At 49.1% G+C, this 21,513-nt stretch overlaps 2 pseudogenes; both read right to left on the bottom strand.

Annotated features, from left to right (window-relative positions):
- Nucleotides 1-4,007: 4,007 nt before the first annotated feature.
- Nucleotides 4,008-6,374, bottom strand: LOC102430405 (annotated as a pseudogene).
- An 11,145-nt stretch (nucleotides 6,375-17,519) lies between these two features.
- Nucleotides 17,520-18,460, bottom strand: LOC102430723 (annotated as a pseudogene).
- Nucleotides 18,461-21,513: the final 3,053 nt, after the last annotated feature.

Genomic DNA, 21,513 nt, shown 5'->3' on the forward strand with positions numbered 1-21,513 from the left:
TCTGATTCAAAGCCCATTCACTTTTTCTGCTGGCCCTGAGATCCACTTTCTGCTTCCAAATATACCAAGGTGCAGCGATATTTCAAGGAGGAAGTCACATGGCCTGACCTGTGGATGCTACCTGCCTGTGCAGCCTATTGTGACTAAAACGCTCCTGACTAGAAGGAAGCTCTGGAGGGAAATCCTGGAGTCAGGGCATTTGTTGACTGGATGAGCCCAAACCAGCCCTATCTCAGATAGCTGGGTGACCCTGGGGAACCCCTGCTCAACCCTGGGATTTCTAATCTGGCTTCACCCAGGATAAGGATGACTAATGGAATCTCCAATCTTTTTCTCAAAATAGAAAATAGCTTAGCCTAAGGCCCCAAGAAGAATCCAAATAAGGCAGAAGGTTTGTTAAGAAGAGAAAATGATCAATTAAAACAACCACAGACCCTCCGTACACCTCTCCAGTGTCCAGGCACCCAGAGAGCCATTTCCCAGGGTGATTCCTCCTGCAACCCCTAGTCCCTACAATAACCTTATGAGGCTGATCCTCAACTCTCCCCATGTTCAGAGAAACAATCTCGCAGAGCAATGCAATGACCTGAAGACACAGCAAACAGGTGGCTGAGTGACCACTGTGCTGTGGAGGGGCAGGGCTTACCTGGTACATGGTTGATCCCACACATTGGTTAGTAGCAAATGTTCTCTATTAACACAGAAATGTGGGTGGGGTCAAAGGTGTGGACACTGTCCAGGAAACTGGGCACCAAATATTTGATCAGTTTGTCCAGTCACTGTTCTTGGGAGGTCTGTACCTTACATGTCTTTTTTTCCCTCCTTGTGAGGGTCAAGTTTATTTGGAAGCCTGAGTGAGTGGTGTTGCGGTCAACATGGAGGCCCAGGGCTGGGCTGACTGGCCTCCATGTTGGGCTGAGGATGCCCCAGTGGGAGGCCAGCCCCTGGCCTCTGGCCACCCAGCTCTGAGTTTGGGCACAGGGTGGAGCCAGCTCCCTGGGAAGCAGAGTCCTGGCTCCAGGAAGGGCAGGTGGAGAAGGTGAGGACAGTTCTCCCTGGGTGGGTCAGGGTCCAGAAAAACAGACTTGTTCAAAGCTCTGATGATTTAAAGGGTTAAATTTTATAGAATCTAAATTAAGGTTATGTTTAGGAGCATTTCATTAAATGTTCTCTACAATACACTATATGTTACTGAATATCATTAAGAAGTACAGTAAAAGTATAAGCATATGTAACAAACACAAAACTTTTAACACTGCATCTAAATGGGGGTGGGGGCACCCTCTTTGCCATGGCAGCTGACACAGGCTGTGGCCTGGGATCTGGCACCACAGGCCTCTCAGGAGCTGGGATGAGTTGCTCAAATGCTGCAGGTGGTTCTTCTCCCTCTTGAAGTTCAGTGAAAGCTGGTCCTGGATCCAGCTCTGGCTCTGGAGAGGCCACTAGGTTGGTGTGGCATCTTGAGAATTTTCCTCATCTTGTTCTAGAGCTGGTTCTGTATATCCAAGAAAAGGAAATGTTACCACCTTCACTGGCTTTTTTTTGCCTTCTAAAAGCTCACTCACCCACACCATCCACAGAGGCCTTCTCCTCCTCTGTCTCCTACTCAGTGGTGCAGCTGTGAATGGAGACTCTGGGCCTGGATTGGCAGGTCAGCGACTGGAAAGTTGAGCTCTAGGGAAGCCAACAGCATCATCAGGCTGGGAAATCATGGAGGTGCTGGTCCACCCAGATGCCCAGGATGCAGGAGATGGTTCTTGGGATAAAGATAAGTGGGCAGCCAGGTCTGAGGTCTGGCCTTTCTTTCCACACGGCCCTCCCAGAGCACCACTCAGAGAGCCTGGAGTTCTGTATCTGCTGCTCCTGCCCATCCAGAAGCCACACCTACTCCTTGTCCATCTTCAGTCTGGCAGTCCTTGCAGAGAAATTCCTGGTCACCCAGGAGGGGCTGGCAGAATCCCCTCCCAACTGACAGCTCTGGATCAATAAGGAAACCACTTGTCCCCTTCTCCACTTCTTCAGGGGAACCTGACAGGCTCTTGCAGTGTCCCTGTTCCCTCCCATTAGGACTGAGAGGGCTGGTATCCACCCAGTTCATGTTATTCATTGGCACAGAGTAGGTGCTTCAGGAATACTGACCAATGACTGAACAAACGAACCCCAGGGCCTTTCTATCACCTCAAACTTTGGCTCCTGCACCTACATGCTGCCTAATTCAGGAACTGGTATGTGTGGTTCTTTGCCTCCCATTGAAACTCAGCTCCCACAGGGTGGGGTACACCACCAAGCTGCCACTGAGGAAGTTCTACCAGATTAAGGAGCTAGGTCCCGGGATAGGGGTGCAGACTGGGCTGGAATTAGGAGCGGAAGGCTATGAATTGTCTGAGGGGCTTCTGTCCACTGACCTCCCCACTAGCCCACACCACCCATATCCACTTGCACAGCTCTCTGACTCCTTCCCTTTTTGTAGGAGAAGCCTCAGACCTCTGCTTTCTTGCAGAAATCCCACCATGTGTGGGATCCAGGGTTTTGCCAGCACCTTGAGTTCACAGTCCCTATACTCCCCTCATGGCTCTGATCCAAAACTGACTCACGTTTTCTGCTGAAACAGAGTTCTATCATCTCTTCACAATACGCGAAGATGCAGCCATAAGTAGAGGAGGCCAGGAGGACGTCACATCAGGTGTCCTGTAGACACTAGAGCCTGTGAAGCCTAGTGTGACTGAATAGCTCCAGACCAGAAGGAAGCTCTGGAGTGCAGGCTTGGTGTCTGCTCTGAGCACTGGGTTATGGTCAGTGCCTAGAAACATTTCTGTACCTGGGAGAGCTTCTAGTATATTTGATGATTGAATGAGCCCAAACCAGCCCCATCTCAGATTGCTGGGTGACCCTGGGCCCCACTGCTTACCCCAGGCATACCTGATGCAGATTCACCTGGGAAGTGGACCCCTAATGGTATCTCCAATCTCTTTGCCATATTAGAATAGAGCTTCACCCAAGGCCCCAAAGAGAATCAGAAATTTGGCAGTGGCTTCTGCAACAGGAAGAGAAAATGACAGGTTGGCTCAATCACAGCCCCTCCAGCAGACCTCTCCACTGTCTAGGCTCCCAGAGAACACTTACCAGGGAGGAACCCAGTGAGTCCCTGCAAGAACCCTATGCACCTGCTCCCGGGTTCACCGAGGTTTCAGAGGAGCAAACACTCAGGGAGTTGCAGTGACCTGAAGGCAAACAGCCACAGTTGGCCTGGTGATCATGTGCGCTGGAGGGGGAGGGGCTCACCTGGTAAATAATTGGTCCCACAGCCGTTGGGTGGTAGCAAAAGTTCTGTAAGTATAGACAGGAATGAAGGTGGGTTCCCTCCTCAGGTATTTGACCACTTTGTCTAGCCAGTATGCCAGGGCCATGTGCACCATATAGGTCAGGTTTTTCTTTGTTTTGTTTTGTTTCGTTTTTTTCTCACTGTGAGGCTGAAGTTCATTGGAAATCTCAAGAATGTGGTGCTGGGGCCAGTTGGCTGGTTGGCAGGTGGATCTGAGGGCTGGCTGACCGGCCTCCCTGTTCGGCTCAGAATGCTCAAAATCAGAGGCCAGCCCTTGACCTCTTGCCACCCAGCTCTGAGTCTGGGCATAGGCTGGAGCTGGCTCCCCAGGGCAGCAGAGTCCTGGCTTCCACGAAAGGAAGGTTCTCAAGGCCATAACCCTTTTCACTGGGAATGCTGGGGATCCTGAGGCCAAAACATATCTTCCATGATTCTCCAGCTCAACACTACCTTCCTGACCTTCCACTTACCAGAGCGTTCTGGTTATTGAACAGAGGAGTTAGGAGCTCCCAGTGAGAAACAACCCCCTTAGGTTCCAGGTTCTGTGTGCATTTGAACTCAAAACAGTTTCTCTTTGGGTGTCTCCAGGGTCTGTGTCTGTAGTAAACTGATCTGTTCACAGAAAAGCAGCTGTGTTCTTCTGGGGTTGGAAAGGGCACAGTGAAGGGCAGGGAGAGAGGCAGGGCTAGAATGTGAAATTGGAACGTCCAAAGATGCAGATGGGGAAGAGCTTGATGTGAGAGGACCACTGGGCTTCCAGCTGGAAGAACGTCACGTCGTTCCACTCTGTGTCATCAATGACGACTGGCAGCATTTTCTGCTGGTTCTTTGCCTTGCAAACCAGGTGACCGATGCCCTCAATGCACTGGCTTGTGGACTCCACATCCTTGTTCTTGGTTTTCTTGGGCACCTTCTTTTTCATCTCATTGGTGACCACTGTCATGGACATGGTGGGTGTTGCTGAGGCCTCACCACTGCTGGGCAGCCTGCTGGCCTGAATAGACTGGATGAAGCACTTGACTGTGCTTTTGGCGGTAGGCAGGTCTTTCTTCTCCATAATTCTCTTCATGTCTATTGATTGGACTGCCGTTCAGTAATCCACATGCAGCTCCATCATCTCTGCATGGACACTCTGGCTGGGGGAGGACAGGACCCCACTCATTGACGGAGGGGAGAGTGTGTTGGGTGAGGCCTTCCTGGCAGGAAGAACACTGGAGCATGAGGGGTCCACATCATCTGAATCTCTTGACATGGCTGAAGATCGATCCACTCTTCCAACCTTCACTGTCCCTACTAAGGGAATGAGCTTCTGTGAGGACTTCTAGTTGGGGCACTTCTGCTGCTCATTGAGCATGGCCTCTGTGCTGGGCAGCAGGTAGACACAGTTGGCACCTACTCTGTGATTCTCAACATAACGTCCTGTGTGTCCTGCAAGGTGTTCTGGGACTCCAGGTTGTTGAACATGTCCCACCAGTATAAGTCCTGGAAGAAGTTGTTGTAGCGACATTCCATGGAACCCAGGTAGCTGGCCAAGGGGTGGGAACCCAGCAGGATGACCAGAAAACAGGTAGTCCAGCTATTGGGGTGGTTGGTGGGAAAACTGCTATCAGAGCTTGGGAATTGCACTTGCAATATCTCTGCATCAAGGAGATGATGATGCTAAATGCCACCTGGACATCAACTGTGGAACAAGCGCACACCACAGGCAGTGTGTGCCCCTGCAGGATGTCTGAAAGTAACTGGCCCTGCCAGTCCGAGGTTTGACCAGGATGAAGTTCTCGGGCAGTTTGTCCTGGGAAATGAGGATGTTGTGGAGCTGGTCACAGACGGGCTCCCTGGGGATCTGCCGCTGGCTCTGTGGGTCTGGGCTCTCGTTGTCCAGTCTGTTGACCCACTCATTCAGGGCTGTGTCGCAGAATCGGTGTCCAGCCTGCTTCCTCTTGGACCTGCTGGAGGGCATGACTAGAGACTTGGTGAAGCGCACTATGGATGGGAGCATCTTGGTGAACCAACCCCAGATGGAGGACTCTGCCTCCAGGCTGTCCTCCAGCTGCTCCCCAGGGGACCGAATTCCATGGGCCATTGAGTCAGAGCCACTATCACTTAACATGCTGTCAAAGTATCGCCTGAGTTTGGGCTTTGGGGTGCTGGGGACACTTACATCGTTGTCCATGTCTAGACTACTCTCGCTGGAGCTCTCCACAGTTTGATACCGAAAGTCCAAGGCCTTCTCTACTTTGGGGACATGCTTCACCAGCGGCTGTTGTGAGGATACGACCTTCTCTGATACTTGGGCCTTGAGCAAAGATTCCACAGCTTTCGGGTGGTAATTCTGTTGCCTGGTCATTCATCTCCTTCTTAGTATCAGATTCCCTTTGTTAAAGTTTTTCTCCTGGGATGAACTGTGTGCGGCATTTTAGCTCGCTGCCTGCTGAAAAGAAGCTCTCAGACATGTCGGCAGAGTCATTATGCAAAGTCTGGGCCTTGGTGCTGGCCTATATGGCACTGGCATCATGATCCATGGGCTGATTGGACAGGGTGGCCATCCAGGATCTTGTCCACCTGAGGGGTGTGTATGCTGTAAGCCACAAATTTGGAGTCACTGTGGCTTGGCTGCTTGCCTCCTTGAGCCCATGCGTTCTCAGGCAGGTGGGCCTGACTCAGTGGCTCCTTTCAGATGCTGGCACTGTGGAGGCCCCACATCTCCATCTGCAAGCTGGAGTCTGACAGGCCTTCGATGTATAGCCTGAGCTTGGCATTGGGGCTGCTGAGGACACTGTGATTGTTCATCATGTCTGGGCTGCTAGACAGGCCTTCGAAGTGTTGGCCTGACCTGAGGTGTTGGGTTGCTGAGGACGCTGTTATCATCCTCGATATCTGGACCACTGTCACTGGCGTTCTTCAGCATGTCATACAGGAAGTCCAGGTCCTCCTCCACCTCCTGGAATGCTCCACATAGTCCTTCCTGCCCAATGTCCAGGATCTCCTCTGACACTTTGACTGTGTGCAGCCATAACAAGACTTTCTGGTGGTACTTCTGTTGCTGAGTCATGGACCTCCTTCTGACAATCAGATTCCCCTTGTCGGAGTCATCCTCCTCCTGGTCCTGCCTGTGGCTTGCATTGCAGCTGGCCTCTAGCTTCTAGAGGAAATTCTCAGACTTGTCCTTAGAGTGGTTCTCTGAGCACTCAGCCTTGAGATTGGCTTGTCTGGCGCTGTCCTCATGGTTGATGGATGGCCTGGACAGAGAGGAGATCTGGATCTTGTCCACCTTGCTGGTGGGTGTGCTGTAGCCCACAAGGTCATTGTCACTGTCACTTAGCTACTTTCATCCTAGGGCCCACACATTCCCCGTCATGTGGGGAAGAGTCAGAGGCTCCATTTTGGTCCGGGCAATGTAGTTTTCTCACATCTCCATCTGCTAGCTGGAGTCTGACAGGCCTTTGAAGTATGGCATGAGTTTGGGCCTGGGGATGCTAAAGACGATCTCATCATCCTCCATGTAGGGGTCACTTTCCTGTGGTTCCCCATCATGTCAGTCCAAAGTTCACTCTCTGACACTTTGGACCTGTGAAACAGCACCAGGACTTTCTGCTTCAAGATTCCTTGTATTGATCACTGCAGCTTCTTTGGCTTCCTCTTCTCCAAGTCATCTTTGTGCAGGTCCTGTCTGTGATTTCCACTGTAGCTGGCCTACAGCTCAGAAAAAGGAGCTCTCATTCTGCCCCTCAGTGTAGTGACCTGTGGACTTGGCCTTGGGGCTGGTCTGCATGGCACTGTCCTCCTCATTGATGGGCTCACTGCACAGGGAGGAGATCCAGATCTCGGCCACCTTGGTGGAGGACTCCTTGACTCTGCTGCAGAGGCTCAGCATCTGGCCACACTTGGGGTTTTGCTGCATGATGTCAGCCATGGGGATGGCCCTGGTGGCCAGTGTCTTGTAGCCCAGGACATTTCTGTTCTTAGAGCACTTCCTATGCTCCAGCATGATCAGTACCTTGTTGCCTCCTCCCTTGAGGAAGTAGTTGTACTGCAGGAAGAAGGTCAGCGCCAGGTTGGTCTGCACTGGTCTACTGCGGGGCAGCACAATCTCTTGGGACCACAGGATGCCCTTGGACTCATGCATCTTCACAGAAATCACCATGGAGTTGAGATCCGTGGCCATTTTCTTGAAGATCACTAGCTTCTTTAAAGTCTGACTGCACCACCTGGGCACGCGGCTGGGGCTGGAGCAGTCTAACTCCCAGGTGGCGAACAGGTTCTGGGGTACCTGTGTTTTGAGCACCATGTATGTCCTGGCCTGGCCCACAGTTCCTGAGGAAGCTGCAGCTGCTGGCACCCTACCGGTCCTTTTCCTACTCAGGGTTGATTGTTTGTCCTCTTGTGGTGGAACAGAGGAGGGACATGATTGTTGGCAAGAGGTGGGGCATAAATGATCGAAGAAGAGTGTGGTCACACAAAAAGTGGCCCCTCGCTAACCTGCGATTAGGTCAGGGAAGGCCTGGGTCGTGGTCTTTTCAACTCAGAGACCTAAAGTTATCACAAAGGATGTTCTGAAGTTAAACATTTTAACTAAAAGCTGTTTATGGTCGGTCGCTGGGTCCTAGGCTGGAATCTTCTCTAAAAAAGGTCATGCTTTACCTTAACTGAGACTGTCTACTGTCTTTTGCAATCTACAAGAACATAGCTTTGGAATGTCAAAGAAATTTTCCTTTTTTTTTTCTCTGCAAAGACCACAAGACCACAAATCCCCTCATTGTTATTAAGTTCATTGTTGGCTGTTCTATTCTATATCCACCTGAGTGAAGAAGTATGTGTGTATCATTTTACTCTTTATCCAGTCTATCACCAATGGATTTGATACAACAAACATACATCTCCACTTTTGATGGTAATATCTAAAATAAGGTGAATGAACACGGCCATTCTCCAGAGCATTATTTCAATGCATTGAGATTTTGCTTCATGGCAATTGACAGGTGGGCTCAGATAAAATCTCAACAATTGTTCACAGTTTTGAATGCTTCTTACATTGACATTTACTTGGCACAATACAGCAGGATCCCAGAAAATCTCACCCAGCACCACCCTGGAGACGTACACCTGGTGCTAGGATGCAGCAAAGGGCCCATTGACCTCCCAGTTCCTTGCCCGTTCCTTGAACTTGTGTGAGTTGTCTCTTGGATCCAGGACCTTCCCTTGCTTGTGATGCGGACTTTATTTGAGCCATATTGTTAATACTGTTGGGGGAACTAAGATTAATGGTTGACAGATCCCAGGCTAAGGAGAGACAGGAGGGAAAATGGGCCTGGACTTGACCACTGGCTTTTCTATTGGAATTGCCATTTGAGAGTCTGGGGAAAACACCTTGGCTGTATAAATGAGAGCTGTTCTTGTTCATCTCAGAAGATGAAGGGGATTTTGATTGTCAAAATCTTTCACTTAATATTGTAATTCAATATCAAATTACATGCTCTTTCCTGCATGAATCTCAGGTGTTCTTAGACAAGTAAGGATCTATGCGGCTGTGTCAGAGGTCAGTCCTCACGACATGCAGGAGCCCCATAGAGAAATTCTCACAAAACTGTAATTAAACTAACTGGCTCTTCAATGGGAGCACTAATCAGGTTTGGTCCACCTGCACTGGTGGCTCTTCTGGTTGTTGTAGATAGCAGGGAGAGAAACCGAGGCACATAAGAGGGTTGAATGAGACTCTAGGAAAGTGAGCATCATGCAGCTCAACCCATAAAGCAACAAACCTCAACCCACTACATCACACCTCTAGAAAATTTGCTGAGAGTCTGCAGATACCAAACAACAATAAAAACAAGAGCCACAAACACACCTATAATTAACATTGGAAGTTGTGCCTCCATGAGGGGTGGGTATGCTGTAAGCCAAAAATATGGAGCCACATGAAAATTAAACTGATTGAATGAATAGGAAGTGCACCTTGATTTGGAAATTAGAAACATCTAAGGAGGAGCACAGTTAAATTATCTTTAAAAAAGAAATTAATAAGAAATTATCTCTGAACTCTCCTGAAGCTAATAAATTCTAACACCCATTCTCCCCCTTCTATAGCACTTCCACTATATGTGTAGCTCTGCTGTAAAAAAGAAGGAATTCTTACCATTTACCACAGCATGGATGGAACTGGAGAGCATTATGCCAAGTGAAATAAGCCAGTCAGAGAAGGATAAATACCACATGATATCACTCATTTGTGGAGTATAATGAACAACATAAACTGATGAACAATGTCAGATCCAGAGATGGAGAGGTATCGATTGGACAGTCGGGCCTTGGAGGGAAGGTAGGGGAGGGTGGGGGTAAGGGGAAGAGATCAACCACAGGACTTATATGCAAGCATATAGGCCTAACCAATGGACGCGGACCATGGGAGGTGGGGGTAGGGCATGAGCAGGGGATAGGGGGTAACGTGGGGATAAGGAAACATATGTAACATCTTAATCAATAATATATATATAGGAATAAAGTAGCTATCCTATCTAATAAAATAGAAACATGGTAATTAGCCATACATCCGCTACCCTTCCCATTGGCTAATCAGGGTGATATGCAAATTAACTGCCAGCCAAGTTGGCGGCCGGCAGCCATGCACTGAAGCGAACAGGGAGGCTTGCTTGCTCCAGTGACGGCGGACTCCATCGTTCCCCGCCTGACTTGCCGGCCTCTTAGCTGCAACTCTAAGCAACTATGTTGCAAATATAGAAGCTAAACAAAACCCCAGAAACCTGCGTTAGTCAGCCAGGCTTCAGCCAGCCGGACCGCAACATTGTATCAAATACAGAAGGTAAACAAAAGCCAGAAACCTGCTTTCAGCAGCCGAAGCCTCAGAGCCTAAAACTGGCCCAGAATAAAAAAAAGAAAAAAAGAGCGGTTGGGAGCTTCAGTCACCCGCCAGCCTGAAAATGGCCCTCAGCCCCTCAGCCAGGCTGGCCAGGCACCCCAGTGGGGACCCCCACCCTGATCCAGGACACCTTTCAGGGCAAACCAGCCAGCCCCCACCCGTGCACCAGGCCTCTATTCTATATAGTAAAAGGGTAATATGCCTCCCGGCACCGGGATCAGCATGACAGGGGGCAGCGCCCAAACTCCCTGATTGCCCTGCAGCTGTGTGTGTGACAGGGGGCGGGGCCAAAACCTCCCTATCCGCCCTGCTCTGTTCGTGACAGGGGAAGGCACCCCAATCCCCTGATCAGCTCTGCTCTGTGCCTGATAGGGAGGAGCTCCCCAACCCCCTGATCGTCCTGCAGCTCTGTGTGTGACAGGGTGCAGTGCCCTAACCCCCGATCAGCCCTGCTCTGTGTGTGACAGGGTGCAGTGCCCCAACCCCCTGATCAGCCCTGCTGTGGGTGATAGAGGGTGACACCCCAACCCCCCCTCCACGGACCCTGCTCTGTGTGTGACGGGGTAGAGCCATAACCTCCCCAACGGCCCTGCCCTGAGTGTGACAGTGGTGGCGCCCCAACCCCCTGATCGGCCCTGCTTTGTGAGTGACAGGGGAGAGCTCCTCAACACCCTGAATGGCCCTGCTCTGTGTGTGACAGGGGGGAGCTCCCCAACCCCCTAATGGGCCCTGCTCTGTGCGTGACAGGGGGGAGCACCACCACTCCCTGATCGGCCCTGCTCTGTGCGTGAAGGGGGGTGACACCGCAACTTCCCTATCGACCCTGCCTTGAGTGTGACAGGGGGCGGTGCCCCAACCCCCCAATCAGCTGTACCCTAAGTGTGACTAGGGGTGGCATCGCAACCTCCTGATCCGCCCTGCTCTGTGCATGACAGGGGGCAGCGCCCCAACTCCCCAATCAGCCCTGCTCTGAGCCCGACCAGAGGCTGCACCTAGGGATTGGGCCTGCCCTCTGCCACCCGGAGTGGGCCTAAGACAGCAGGTTGTTATCTCCCGAGGGGTCCCAGACTGGGAGAGGGCACAGGCCGGGCTGAGGGACCCCCTTTCCCCCCGAGTGCACAAATTTTTGTGCACCGGGCCTCTAGTTATTAATAAAAAGAAATAAAGAACTGGTGAGCTGCTAAAATTGTCAAACTACAATATCAAACACCTGGAACACTATAACTATATAAGATTGTATATCAACTGTTCTTAAAAATAAATTTAAAATAAAAATAATTAAATTTCTCAGATGTAGTAGGCTTTTTAGAAAATTAAACCTAGGAATGAATATTCTAAAATTTAAAAAGGTATCTTTATAAAAGTTAATAAAAAGTGACAGACATTGAAAAAGCATCTGATCCAAAATGCAACAGCCATATCTGATTATTAAAATATTGTTGTAAAATACAAATAGAAAGATAGTTGCTAAATATCTTTCACTTAAAATCTTTCACTTAAAATCCTCTGAAACTCCTCATTGCACCTGGAATAAATCTTACAACCTGAACAAGACTCTGCAGGCTCTGGACCCCTTGCCCTGCACTACTTATGTCTCATACTCCTCTTTACTCCAGCCACCCTGGCCTGTATTTCATTCCTAAAACCCGGGAGCTCTTTCCCACCTCAGGGCCTTTGCAGACACATCTGTGTCTGCAAGGCTCTTTGTTCAGGACTTCCTAGAACTGACCGTTTTCCTCCTTTACATCTCATCTCCCCCCAAAAACATCAACATGTGGAAAGTGTTATCTATCTCTATATCATGGAATTAAATAGAGTCTATTTATATTCTCTCATTTTTTGTTTTTAAATTTTTCATTCCACCTGCATTACACTTTCAAAAGGAAAAAAAAGGCGCAGTAAAATGTATTCATCTTAAACTCATTTTAAATGTTTTTGGTGAGATCTGAAATACTGATCTAATATGTTCCCCTAAATCAGTGGTTCTCAAACTTGGCTGCACATTAGAATCACCTGGGAGTCTTTTTAAAATCCTGATTTCTGGGCCTCATCCTCTGAAAATCTGTTTCTTACGATTATTCATGGAATATAGATATATGAGAACAATGAAATCATGTGGTTCCCATGAGGACTAGAAATCAGGATTTTAAAAAGATTCCCAGGTGATTCTAATGTGCAGCCAAGGTTGAGAAGCACGGCAATAAACAGCTTTCCCAGTGCTATTTATTGCCAAAGGGCCACATAATGTTCCGCTCAGTCCCAGGTGTTCTCTGCCTTGTACCTGATGTGCCTGCCCAGCTCCCATGACCTGATCACTCCAGCATCAGGGCCGCACTACTTGAGAGTCCTTTCTACTTGACAGAACAAGTCCCCTTATATTCTTTTAAACTGTTTCCTGATGTGTTTGCATATTTATTTTTAGATAAAATTTAGAATAGTTTTTCTTTCCTCAAAATCCTGTTATGATTTTTACTTCAAAGAAGTAAATTTTAGATTAATTCATGAGAATATGTGCCTTTGCAATATTTTATCTTTCTATCTAGAACTTAGTAAGTCCATCCACTTATGATTAAATGGAGAAATAGAGCATTGGAAGGCCCTGGGCAATTCCTGTTAACATCTTAATGCTTTAGATTGTTTTGTTGACATTACACTTTGTATTTCCACTTGATGATTGTTTACATAAATATGTATTTATAAAATAATGGAACATATATATTGAGTGTCCACCACGTGCCAATTCTTTATGTTAAGCCCTTTTTTACTTAATTTTATCCTTGCAACTCATTTTTCACATGAAAAGAGCAAGCCTTAAAGAACTCAGCTAATATACCTGAGGTTTTAATGCAAGTGTCAGTGCCATTCTTCTCACTAAATTGTTGTTGTTGTTGTTGTTAATCCTCACCCAAGGATAAGTTTCCATTGATTTTTAGAGAGAATGGAAGGGAGGGGGACAGACAGAGAAATATACATGGATGTGAGAGAGAAATAGACTGGTTGACTACTGCTCTTCCCAGACTAGCGCCAAGGATCTAGCCTGCAACCAAGGTATATGCCCTTACTGGAATCAAACCCAAGACCCTTCAGACAGCTGGCTCCCTGCTACTACTGGCTGACAGCTCTATCTCTTTCACTCTCTGACTGCTCTAATTTAATTGAGAACATCCAGAATTTTTTTCTGGTCACTAGTATAAAGAATCTTATGTCCACATACAACCACTGAAAAAGCATCTGATCCAAAAGGCAGCAGGCCAGTTAGATGTGCTGATACCTCCACTCCAGGGCCCTGAACCACATTCCCCAGAACCACCTGGATGGGGAAACTGGCAGCTGTAACAAAACAGGGAAATAGACATCATGTCCACCACAGGCCATTGTCAAATAAAACGTCGAATTCTGGTTTCCACTCTGACATATAAGAAGGTGGAAGTCCTTACTTTCATCATTACAATAAAAAATTAAGAACAGGTGAACAATCTGAAAAAAGGAACCCTTTTGAAATCCATCAGTTCATTGAAGTCACATGACTATGAAACTAACTTTTGCTGCTGCAAACCACTGAGGTTTAGGGCTCTGTTAGCACAATACAACCTAGCCTATCTTCCAGATAAGACAGAGAACATCTTTCCCCCTCAAAGTGAGAAACAAAATCAAAAAGCATAAGAGAAGACAGATTTGACCACATCAAAATGTAATGTATTTCCTTGGCAAAACACACAGCAAGTGGAGACAAAGGCAAGCTAGAGAAACCATTTGCAAGTTACATGGCAAAAAGCTGATATCCATAACAATTGAGATTTCCTAACAATCCAATGGGAAAGAGAGCAAAAACTCTCCAACTGAAATTCCAAAACAAAATACAAATTATGAACAACAAATATGCATCTATCAACAAGTGAATCTAAGAATCAAGTGAATAAATAATCTGATGTACAGAATGAACTGGTGATTATAATAGAATCAGGGACATAGAAAGGGAGTGGACTGACTATTCCTGGGGGGGGCGGGGAAGTGGTGTGGGGGATGTGGGAAGAGACCTGAAAAAATCGTGCACCTATGGATGAGGACAGTGGGTGGGGAGTGAGGGCAGACGGTGGGGTGGGAACTGGGAGGAGGGGAGTTATGGAGGGAAAAAGAGGAACAAATGTAATAATCTGAACAATAAAGATTTAATTTAAAAAAAAAAACAGGCCAAATAGTATGTGAAAAGGTATCCAATTGCAGTATAAACCAGAATGAAAAATTCAAATGAAAATATTGTTCTCTCTCTTCCTGGACAGGGTGCCTCATCAGTTGGTTGGACAGGCATTTCATACACCAGGAAGGTGACAGGTTTGATTCCTGGTCAGGGCACATACCTAGGTTGTGGGTTCTGAAAATGTTCCAGAACTAGAGTGTGTTTGTGATGTGATGTGACAGTTGTGAAAAATTGTGAATGTACTTGAATTTGGAATTTATGTTTGAGGGATCATAGAGTTAAAATTTATATAATTTAAATTTATTTTAAAGAAATTTTATTTTAAATAAGTATTCTTTTACTCAATCATATAAGAAAAATACACTAAAATTCGACGTATGTGTAAGATAAAATTTTTTTATATTGCTGTTATCAGGGAGAGAAGCCCTCATGCCATAGCAGCTGACACATGCTGTGGCCCAGGACCTGGGACCACAAGGCTCAAAGGAGATGAGGCCAGTGGCTCATAAGCCACAGGTGGTTCCACGTCTAGAATTTCAGTGACAGCTGTGCCTGGCGCCTACTTTGGCTCTAGAGAGGGCACTAGACTTGGCATTTCCTCTTTAGGTGTTTCTTGATCTTGCTCTGGAGCTGTTTCTGTAGATTCAGAAAGAGAGCATGTCACCACCATGACTGCCTTCTGTGCACCTCCCAAGGCAGGGAACCTCCCATATCCATCTTTGAAGTCTCAGTTCAAGACCAGACCCTAGGAAGTCCTCCAGACTGTAGGCCATGGGCACTGACTGACCTACTCTGTGCTCCTGTCTAATCCCAGCCTCTGAGAGCTCTTCTCTGTGTGGCCCAGACACACGCCATCCCCCTCACCCACACCACCCCCCAGAAGCCTCCTCCTCCTCCTCTGTCTCTGCCTCAGTGGGCTCAGGTGGTCCAGCTGTGAATGGAGATGATGGGCCTGGTTTTACCGGTCAGCAACTGGAAAGTCGAGTGCTAGGGAAGCCAACAGCATCATCAGGCTGGTTAATTCTGGAGGTGCTGGTCCATCCAGATGCCCAGGATGCAGGAGATTGTCCTGGGGAGAGAGATAGGTGAGCGGGAGAGACTGAGGCATGGCCTTTCCTTCCATAGGGCCCTCCCAGAGCACCACTCAGAGAGCCTGGGGTCCTTGCCCCTGGTCTGCCTATCCAGAAGCCGGACCTCCTCCTGGTTCACCTTCAATCTGGCAGTCCTGGCAGAGATGCCCCTGGTCTCCCAGGAGGGCTGGCAGAAAGCCCTCCTAACTGACAGCTCTGGATCCATGAGGGAACCACCTGTCCCCTTTTCCAGGGAAACCTGACATGCTCTCTCTGTGTCCCTGTTCCCTCAGATGACCCTCTGACCCAAATGTCAACTCCATGAGGATAGGTAGGGCTGCTGTCCACCCTGTTCATGTCACTCATTGGCACACAGTAGGTCCTCCAGAAATATCTGACCAAAGAGAACAAATGGACTCCATCTCCATCCCTGGCTTCCCAGGGTCTTTCTTTCACGCAGATTTTGGCTCCTATACCTACATGCTGCCTAATTCACTAGCTGCCCTGTGGGGTGCTTCACCTCCCACTGAAACTCAACTCCCACAGGGTGGGGTACACCTGCCAAGCTGTCACTAAGAAGGTTCTACCAGATTAGTGAACAGGGTCCGTGGATAGGGGTGCAGTCAGGGCTGGGATTAGGAGCAAAGGATATGAATTTTCTGAAAGGCTCACTCTGTACACTGACCTCGCCACTCACCCACATCACCCAAATCCACATGAATACCTCTCTGACTCCCGTCATTTTTTCTGGGGGAAGCCCTCAGACCCATGCCCTCTTGCAGAAATCCCACCTGGTGTGTAATACAGGATTCTGCCAGCACATTGAAGTCACAGTTTTGATACTCCCCTCATGGCTGTAATCCAAAGCCGACTCACGTTTTCTGCTGGAACAGAGGTCCTCCTTCCTCTTCACAATAGGGGAGGATGCAGCCATAGATAGCAGAGGCCAGTAGGATGTCACATCAACTGTCCTGTGGAAACGGTGTTGCTGTGCAACCTAGTGTGAATGACTCGCCCCTGAGTAGAAAGAAGCTCTGAAGTGTAGTCTTAGGGTCTGCTCTGAGCACTGGATTATGGTCAGTGCTTAGAGATGTGTCTGTACGTGGCAGGGATTCTGATATATTTTCTGAATGAAGGAGCCCAAACCAGCCCTCTCAGATAGCTGGGTGAGCCTGGGCCCCACTGCTCACGCGTGGGCCCTCTGGCACACCTCTGCACTGTCCAGTCACCCAGAGAGCACTTTCCAGGGAGGACCCCACTGAGTCTCTACAATAACCCGATTGGGACTCCATTTCCCCATATTCAGAGGAACAAACACTCAGAGAGATGCAGTGACCTGAAAACTTGTGGCAAACGGGTGGCTGTTAGGGGGAGGTGCTCACCTGGTGATTAGTTGGTCCCACACTGGATGGATGGCAGCAAATTCTCTATAACAACACAGAAAGGTGGGGAGAAAAGAGAGGTCCCTTCCCAGGAAGGTAGGCACCTGGTATTTGTCCAGTTTGTCCAGTCAGTGTGCCTGGGTGGAGGGTACCATACTGGTCTTTTGTTTATTCTTTTCTGTTTTGCCTTGTGAGGATGGAGTTTATTGGACACCAGGAGAGGGTGGTGCTGGAGACACTTGGCTGGTGGGCAGCTGAGGCGCAGGGCTGGGCTGACAAGCCTCCATGTTCTGTGAGAATGCCCCACTGGGAGGCCAGCCCTTGGCCTCTATCACACAGCGCTGAGTCAGGCACACACTGAAGCTGACTCCACAGGAGGAAGAATCCTGGCTTCCAGGAAGGGCACGACTGGATGGTGAGAACCTTTCTCAATGAGGGTTTTGGGGGTCCCGAGGCCTCTGCTTCAATGATTGTGCATCTCAACACTGTCTGCCTGACCTCTCACTCACCGGAGCATTCTGGGTAATAAGCAGAGCCGTTGGGGGCTCCCTGTGAGTGCCCCCACGTTAGTTTCCAGGTTGTGAGCACCTTCACACTGAAAAGTTTACGCTTTGTCTTTCCAGGGTCTGTCTCTGTAACAAACTGAAATGTGAAGAGAGAAGCATCTGGTCCTTCAGGGCTTGGCCAGGGCCGGGGAACGGCAGGGGGCAGACAGGGCTAGAAGGTGGGATTGGAGCATCCGAAGAGGTGGGTGGGGAAGTGCTTGACCTGGCAAATTCACGTTGTCCCACTCCAGGCCGTCAACAAGGACCCACAGCATGTTCTGTGGGTGCTTGGCCCTGCAGATCAGATGGTAGATGCCCTCCAGGCACTGGCTTTGGTACTTCACATCCTTGTCTTTGGTTTTCTTGGGAAAACACATCACCCTGTTGTTCTTCTCCTTGGTGACCATTGTCATGGACATGGTGGATGTGGCTGCAGCCTCACCCCTGCTGGGCAGCCTGCTGATCTGGAGAGACTGGTAGGTGCACTTGAGGGTGTGGTTGGCGGTAGCCTGGTCTTTGTTCTCAGAGTCTCTCTTTCTGTCTATGGGTTGGGCTGCTGTCCAGTAATCCACCTGCAGGCTCATCAACTCAGCACCAAAACCCTGGCTGGAGCAGGACAGGCCTCCACTCACAGACGGGGAGGAGAATAGGGTCAGTGAAGCCTCGTTGTTTGCCACAGACCTGTATGGTGGGTGGATGACAGCACACTAGACCCCACGGGGGCGTCCTAATCTCAGTCTCCTGATGTAACCCAGAATGGTCCCACTATTCCAAGTCCCACCAACACCACAAAGGAAATGATGTTCAAGGACTTTTCATTGGGTCTCTTCTGTTTGTAGGTGAGAGTGGCCTCCATGATGGACAGTTGGTGGACACAATTGGCCCCTGTGATGTACTGTGTGGTTCTCAAAAGGATGTCCAGTGTGTCCTGCACAGCTCTCTGGCCAGCCTCCTTGTAGAGCAGGTCTTGCCTGGGCAGGTCCTGGAAGAAGTTGTTGTAGGGGATTTCCAAGGCGCCCAGGTACCAGGTCATGGGATGGGAACCCAGCAGGGTGACCAGAAAGTGCATGTAGCCCAACCAAGGGGGCAGGTTGTAGTGAGTAGCTCCAGGAAGACGTGCAGCACAGCGCTGAAGTAGTGCTGTGGCCTTGCCACCAGGATCTCTACAGGCTTCGAGGGCTGAGAATTGTAGTGATAGTGTCTCTGTATCCTCCAGATGATGGTGCTGAAAGCTGCCTGGACTTCAGGCTTGGAGCAGGTGCACACCTCGCCAGCATGTGTTGCTGCAGGACTCAGCCAGGAACTGCCCCTGCCAGTCAGAGGCATTGAGGAGAGGATGTTCTCGGCAGCAGGTTGTCAGAGATGAGGATGCAGTTCAGGTGATCATACACTGTCATCCTGGGGATCTGCAGCTGGCTCAGTGGGTCAGGACAGTACTTGTTGTCCAGACTGTTGACCTGCTGGTTGTGTGGCTGTGCCACTTGTTGCGCCGACTGGGATGTGCTCCAGTCCCAACAGCCCATCTGCTGCCCAGAGGATCTGGAGGAGGGGATGAGGAGACACTCGGATTGGTGATGTGCCTGCTGATTTCTAGCATCTCATCCTGTCACGTTGGTTGGATTTGGAGGCTCCTTCTGGCTCTGGCACTGTGGATGCCCTAGATCTCCCTATGAGAGCTGGGGTAACATAGGTCTTCCTAGAATGGCCTGAGCCAGGGACTTGGGGTACTGAGGACACTCTCATGAGCTGCTGTCGCTAAAGTTCTCAATCGAGTCATAAAGCACATCGAGGTCATCGTCCTCCTTGGTGACATTCTCCCAAGATTCCTGCTCCAGGCTCGGTTCTTCCTCCCACATTTGCGCTCTGTGCAGCCACGCCCCAACTTTCTTGATGGCATACTGTTCCCTTGTCATGGGTGGCATTCTTCCAACTCCTTGGAGCTGCTTTTTGGGCTCCCCAAAGTTAAAATCCTCCTTCTCTTGGTCCTGCCAGATCCTGGGATCATGGCTAGCCTGATGATCAGAGTAACTAAAGCTGGACTTGGCTTTGGGGCCAGCCTGCCGGGTGCTGTCCTCCACTTCCATGGGCTGGCTGGTCAAGGAGGAGATACTGACCTCAGCCACATGGGCAGATGTCTCTGTGACGGTGCTATGGAGGCTCAGCATCTGGCCACCCTGGAGGGATCGCAGCATCAACTCAGCCATGTTGATGTTGGCCATGGCGAGTGTCTTATATCCCAGAAGGGTCTGGTTTTTAAGGCGCTGCTTCTGCTGCAGCAGGATCTGTAAGGTGTTGCCTTTCCTCTTGAGGGAGTGGGGATACTGCAGGAAGAAGGTCAGCGCCAGGTCGGTCTTTACTTGACCACTGGGGGGCAGCAGAATCTCATCAGACCTCAAGATGGTCTTGGAGCCCTGGATCTTCACACTGATGACCACACCCCTGACCTCCTTAGCCAGCTCCTTGTAGATCAGCAGCTTGGATAAGGTGAGGCTGCACTGCCTAGGCACACAGGTGGGGCTGGAACAGTCCACCTCCCAGGTAGCAAAGATGTTCACGGCACCTGAGTGTTGAGTGCAGCAGGCATGCTGTCCAGTCCTGCAGCCGCAGGCCCCATAGAGGCCTTATTTCCACCCTGTGTTGGGACAGAGGGGGCACATGCCATCAGGGGAAGCTCATAACCTGCCAGGTGGGTTGGGAGCTACAGCTCAGACTGAACCCCAAGCACTCAGGGATTGGTAGCTGGAGGTGGGGCAAGAGTGATCACAGAGACCACATGCTAACCTGGCGGCCTTGCAAACTCAGAGACCTAAAGTAACCACAAAGGATGGTCCGAAATTAAAGTGTTTTTTAAACTACTAGTAAAAGCAGTGTATGGTGGGTAGTCACGTCCCAGGCTGTCATCTTCCCTGACAAAGGTCAATCTTTACCTTAACTGAGCTTGTCTATTGTCTTTTTGAATCGACAGCAACATATTTTTGTAATGTCAAAGTAATTTTCCTTCTTTCAGAACACTCAAAGCACAGGCATTATTCTGCAAAGACCACAAATCTGCTCATTGTCACTGAGTTCATTGTTGACTGTTAACTATCCTGCTCACACTTATGTAAAAGAAGTATGTGTCTATCATTTTACCTCTTATCCAGCCCCAGAGATTCCCTACTTTGATTTCTCCTGCCTCCTTAATCTGTCACCAATGGATTTCATGCAACCCACACAAGTCTCCTCTTTTGATTGTAATGTATAAATCAAGGTGCAAAGCTGCCATTCTCTGGAGCATTACTATCGCATTCGGTTGAGATTTTGCTTCAGCGCAATTGTTTACACTTTGGCTCAAAGAAACTCGGAAAAATTCTTCACAGGTTTTCATGGTTTCTACATGGACAAAAGGTTCTCAGCGGAATCGACTTGGAGGTGAGTTATGATGAGACACATTAGTATCTTGGTCATTTTCTTAGCAGAGAATGGACAGCACCTCCTGGTGTTAACAATGTCAACCCTGGGATTTCTGACACAATATCCCATTCTGAGATGGAAACAGAGAGGCTTTTCCAGGGGTGGGTGGGTCTGGATATTAGGACAAGTGAGGTGTTCAGGGCAGCACCCTTAACATGGCACAGGAGGGGTTCATGTCCAGATCCCACAGCAGTGAACAGTTGGATCGCCAGGCCTGATAACAGGTCCCCCTCTCGGTATGTTGTGCATCCCAGGGAGGCCCCAGCTCCTGACCTGGAGGGATCACAGGGATGTGTTCCTCAAAGCAGCAAAGGGCATAGCAAGAGACTTGGTACTTTGAGCCCCATGTCCTTTTGGGAAAAGCATCCCTACTAATCTTGATGATGTGTAAGAGTGGGAGAAGGTGTGTAAGGATTGTCAGGCCGACATGGACACTTGGAGATGGGTGTTAAAAAGGGAACGTTTGTAGAAAAATGCAAAAATACACTTGACTGAGCATGAGGTGAAATGGTACAAAGTCTCTGTTCTGATATTCCTAAAACTTTGTGGGCAGTGACTTTGCATCTCATCTGAAAGAAGACGGGACTAGAGAGAGTGTGTTTAGGTTGAGGAGATGGAGACCCAGAATTACTGTTGGCAATTTGAAAATCCGGAAGGGAACCTGGAGGG

Source organism: Myotis lucifugus, unplaced genomic scaffold (assembly GCF_000147115.1).
Source record: "Myotis lucifugus unplaced genomic scaffold, Myoluc2.0 scaffold_1465, whole genome shotgun sequence".
In the NCBI taxonomy this organism is placed as follows: domain Eukaryota; kingdom Metazoa; phylum Chordata; class Mammalia; order Chiroptera; family Vespertilionidae; genus Myotis; species Myotis lucifugus.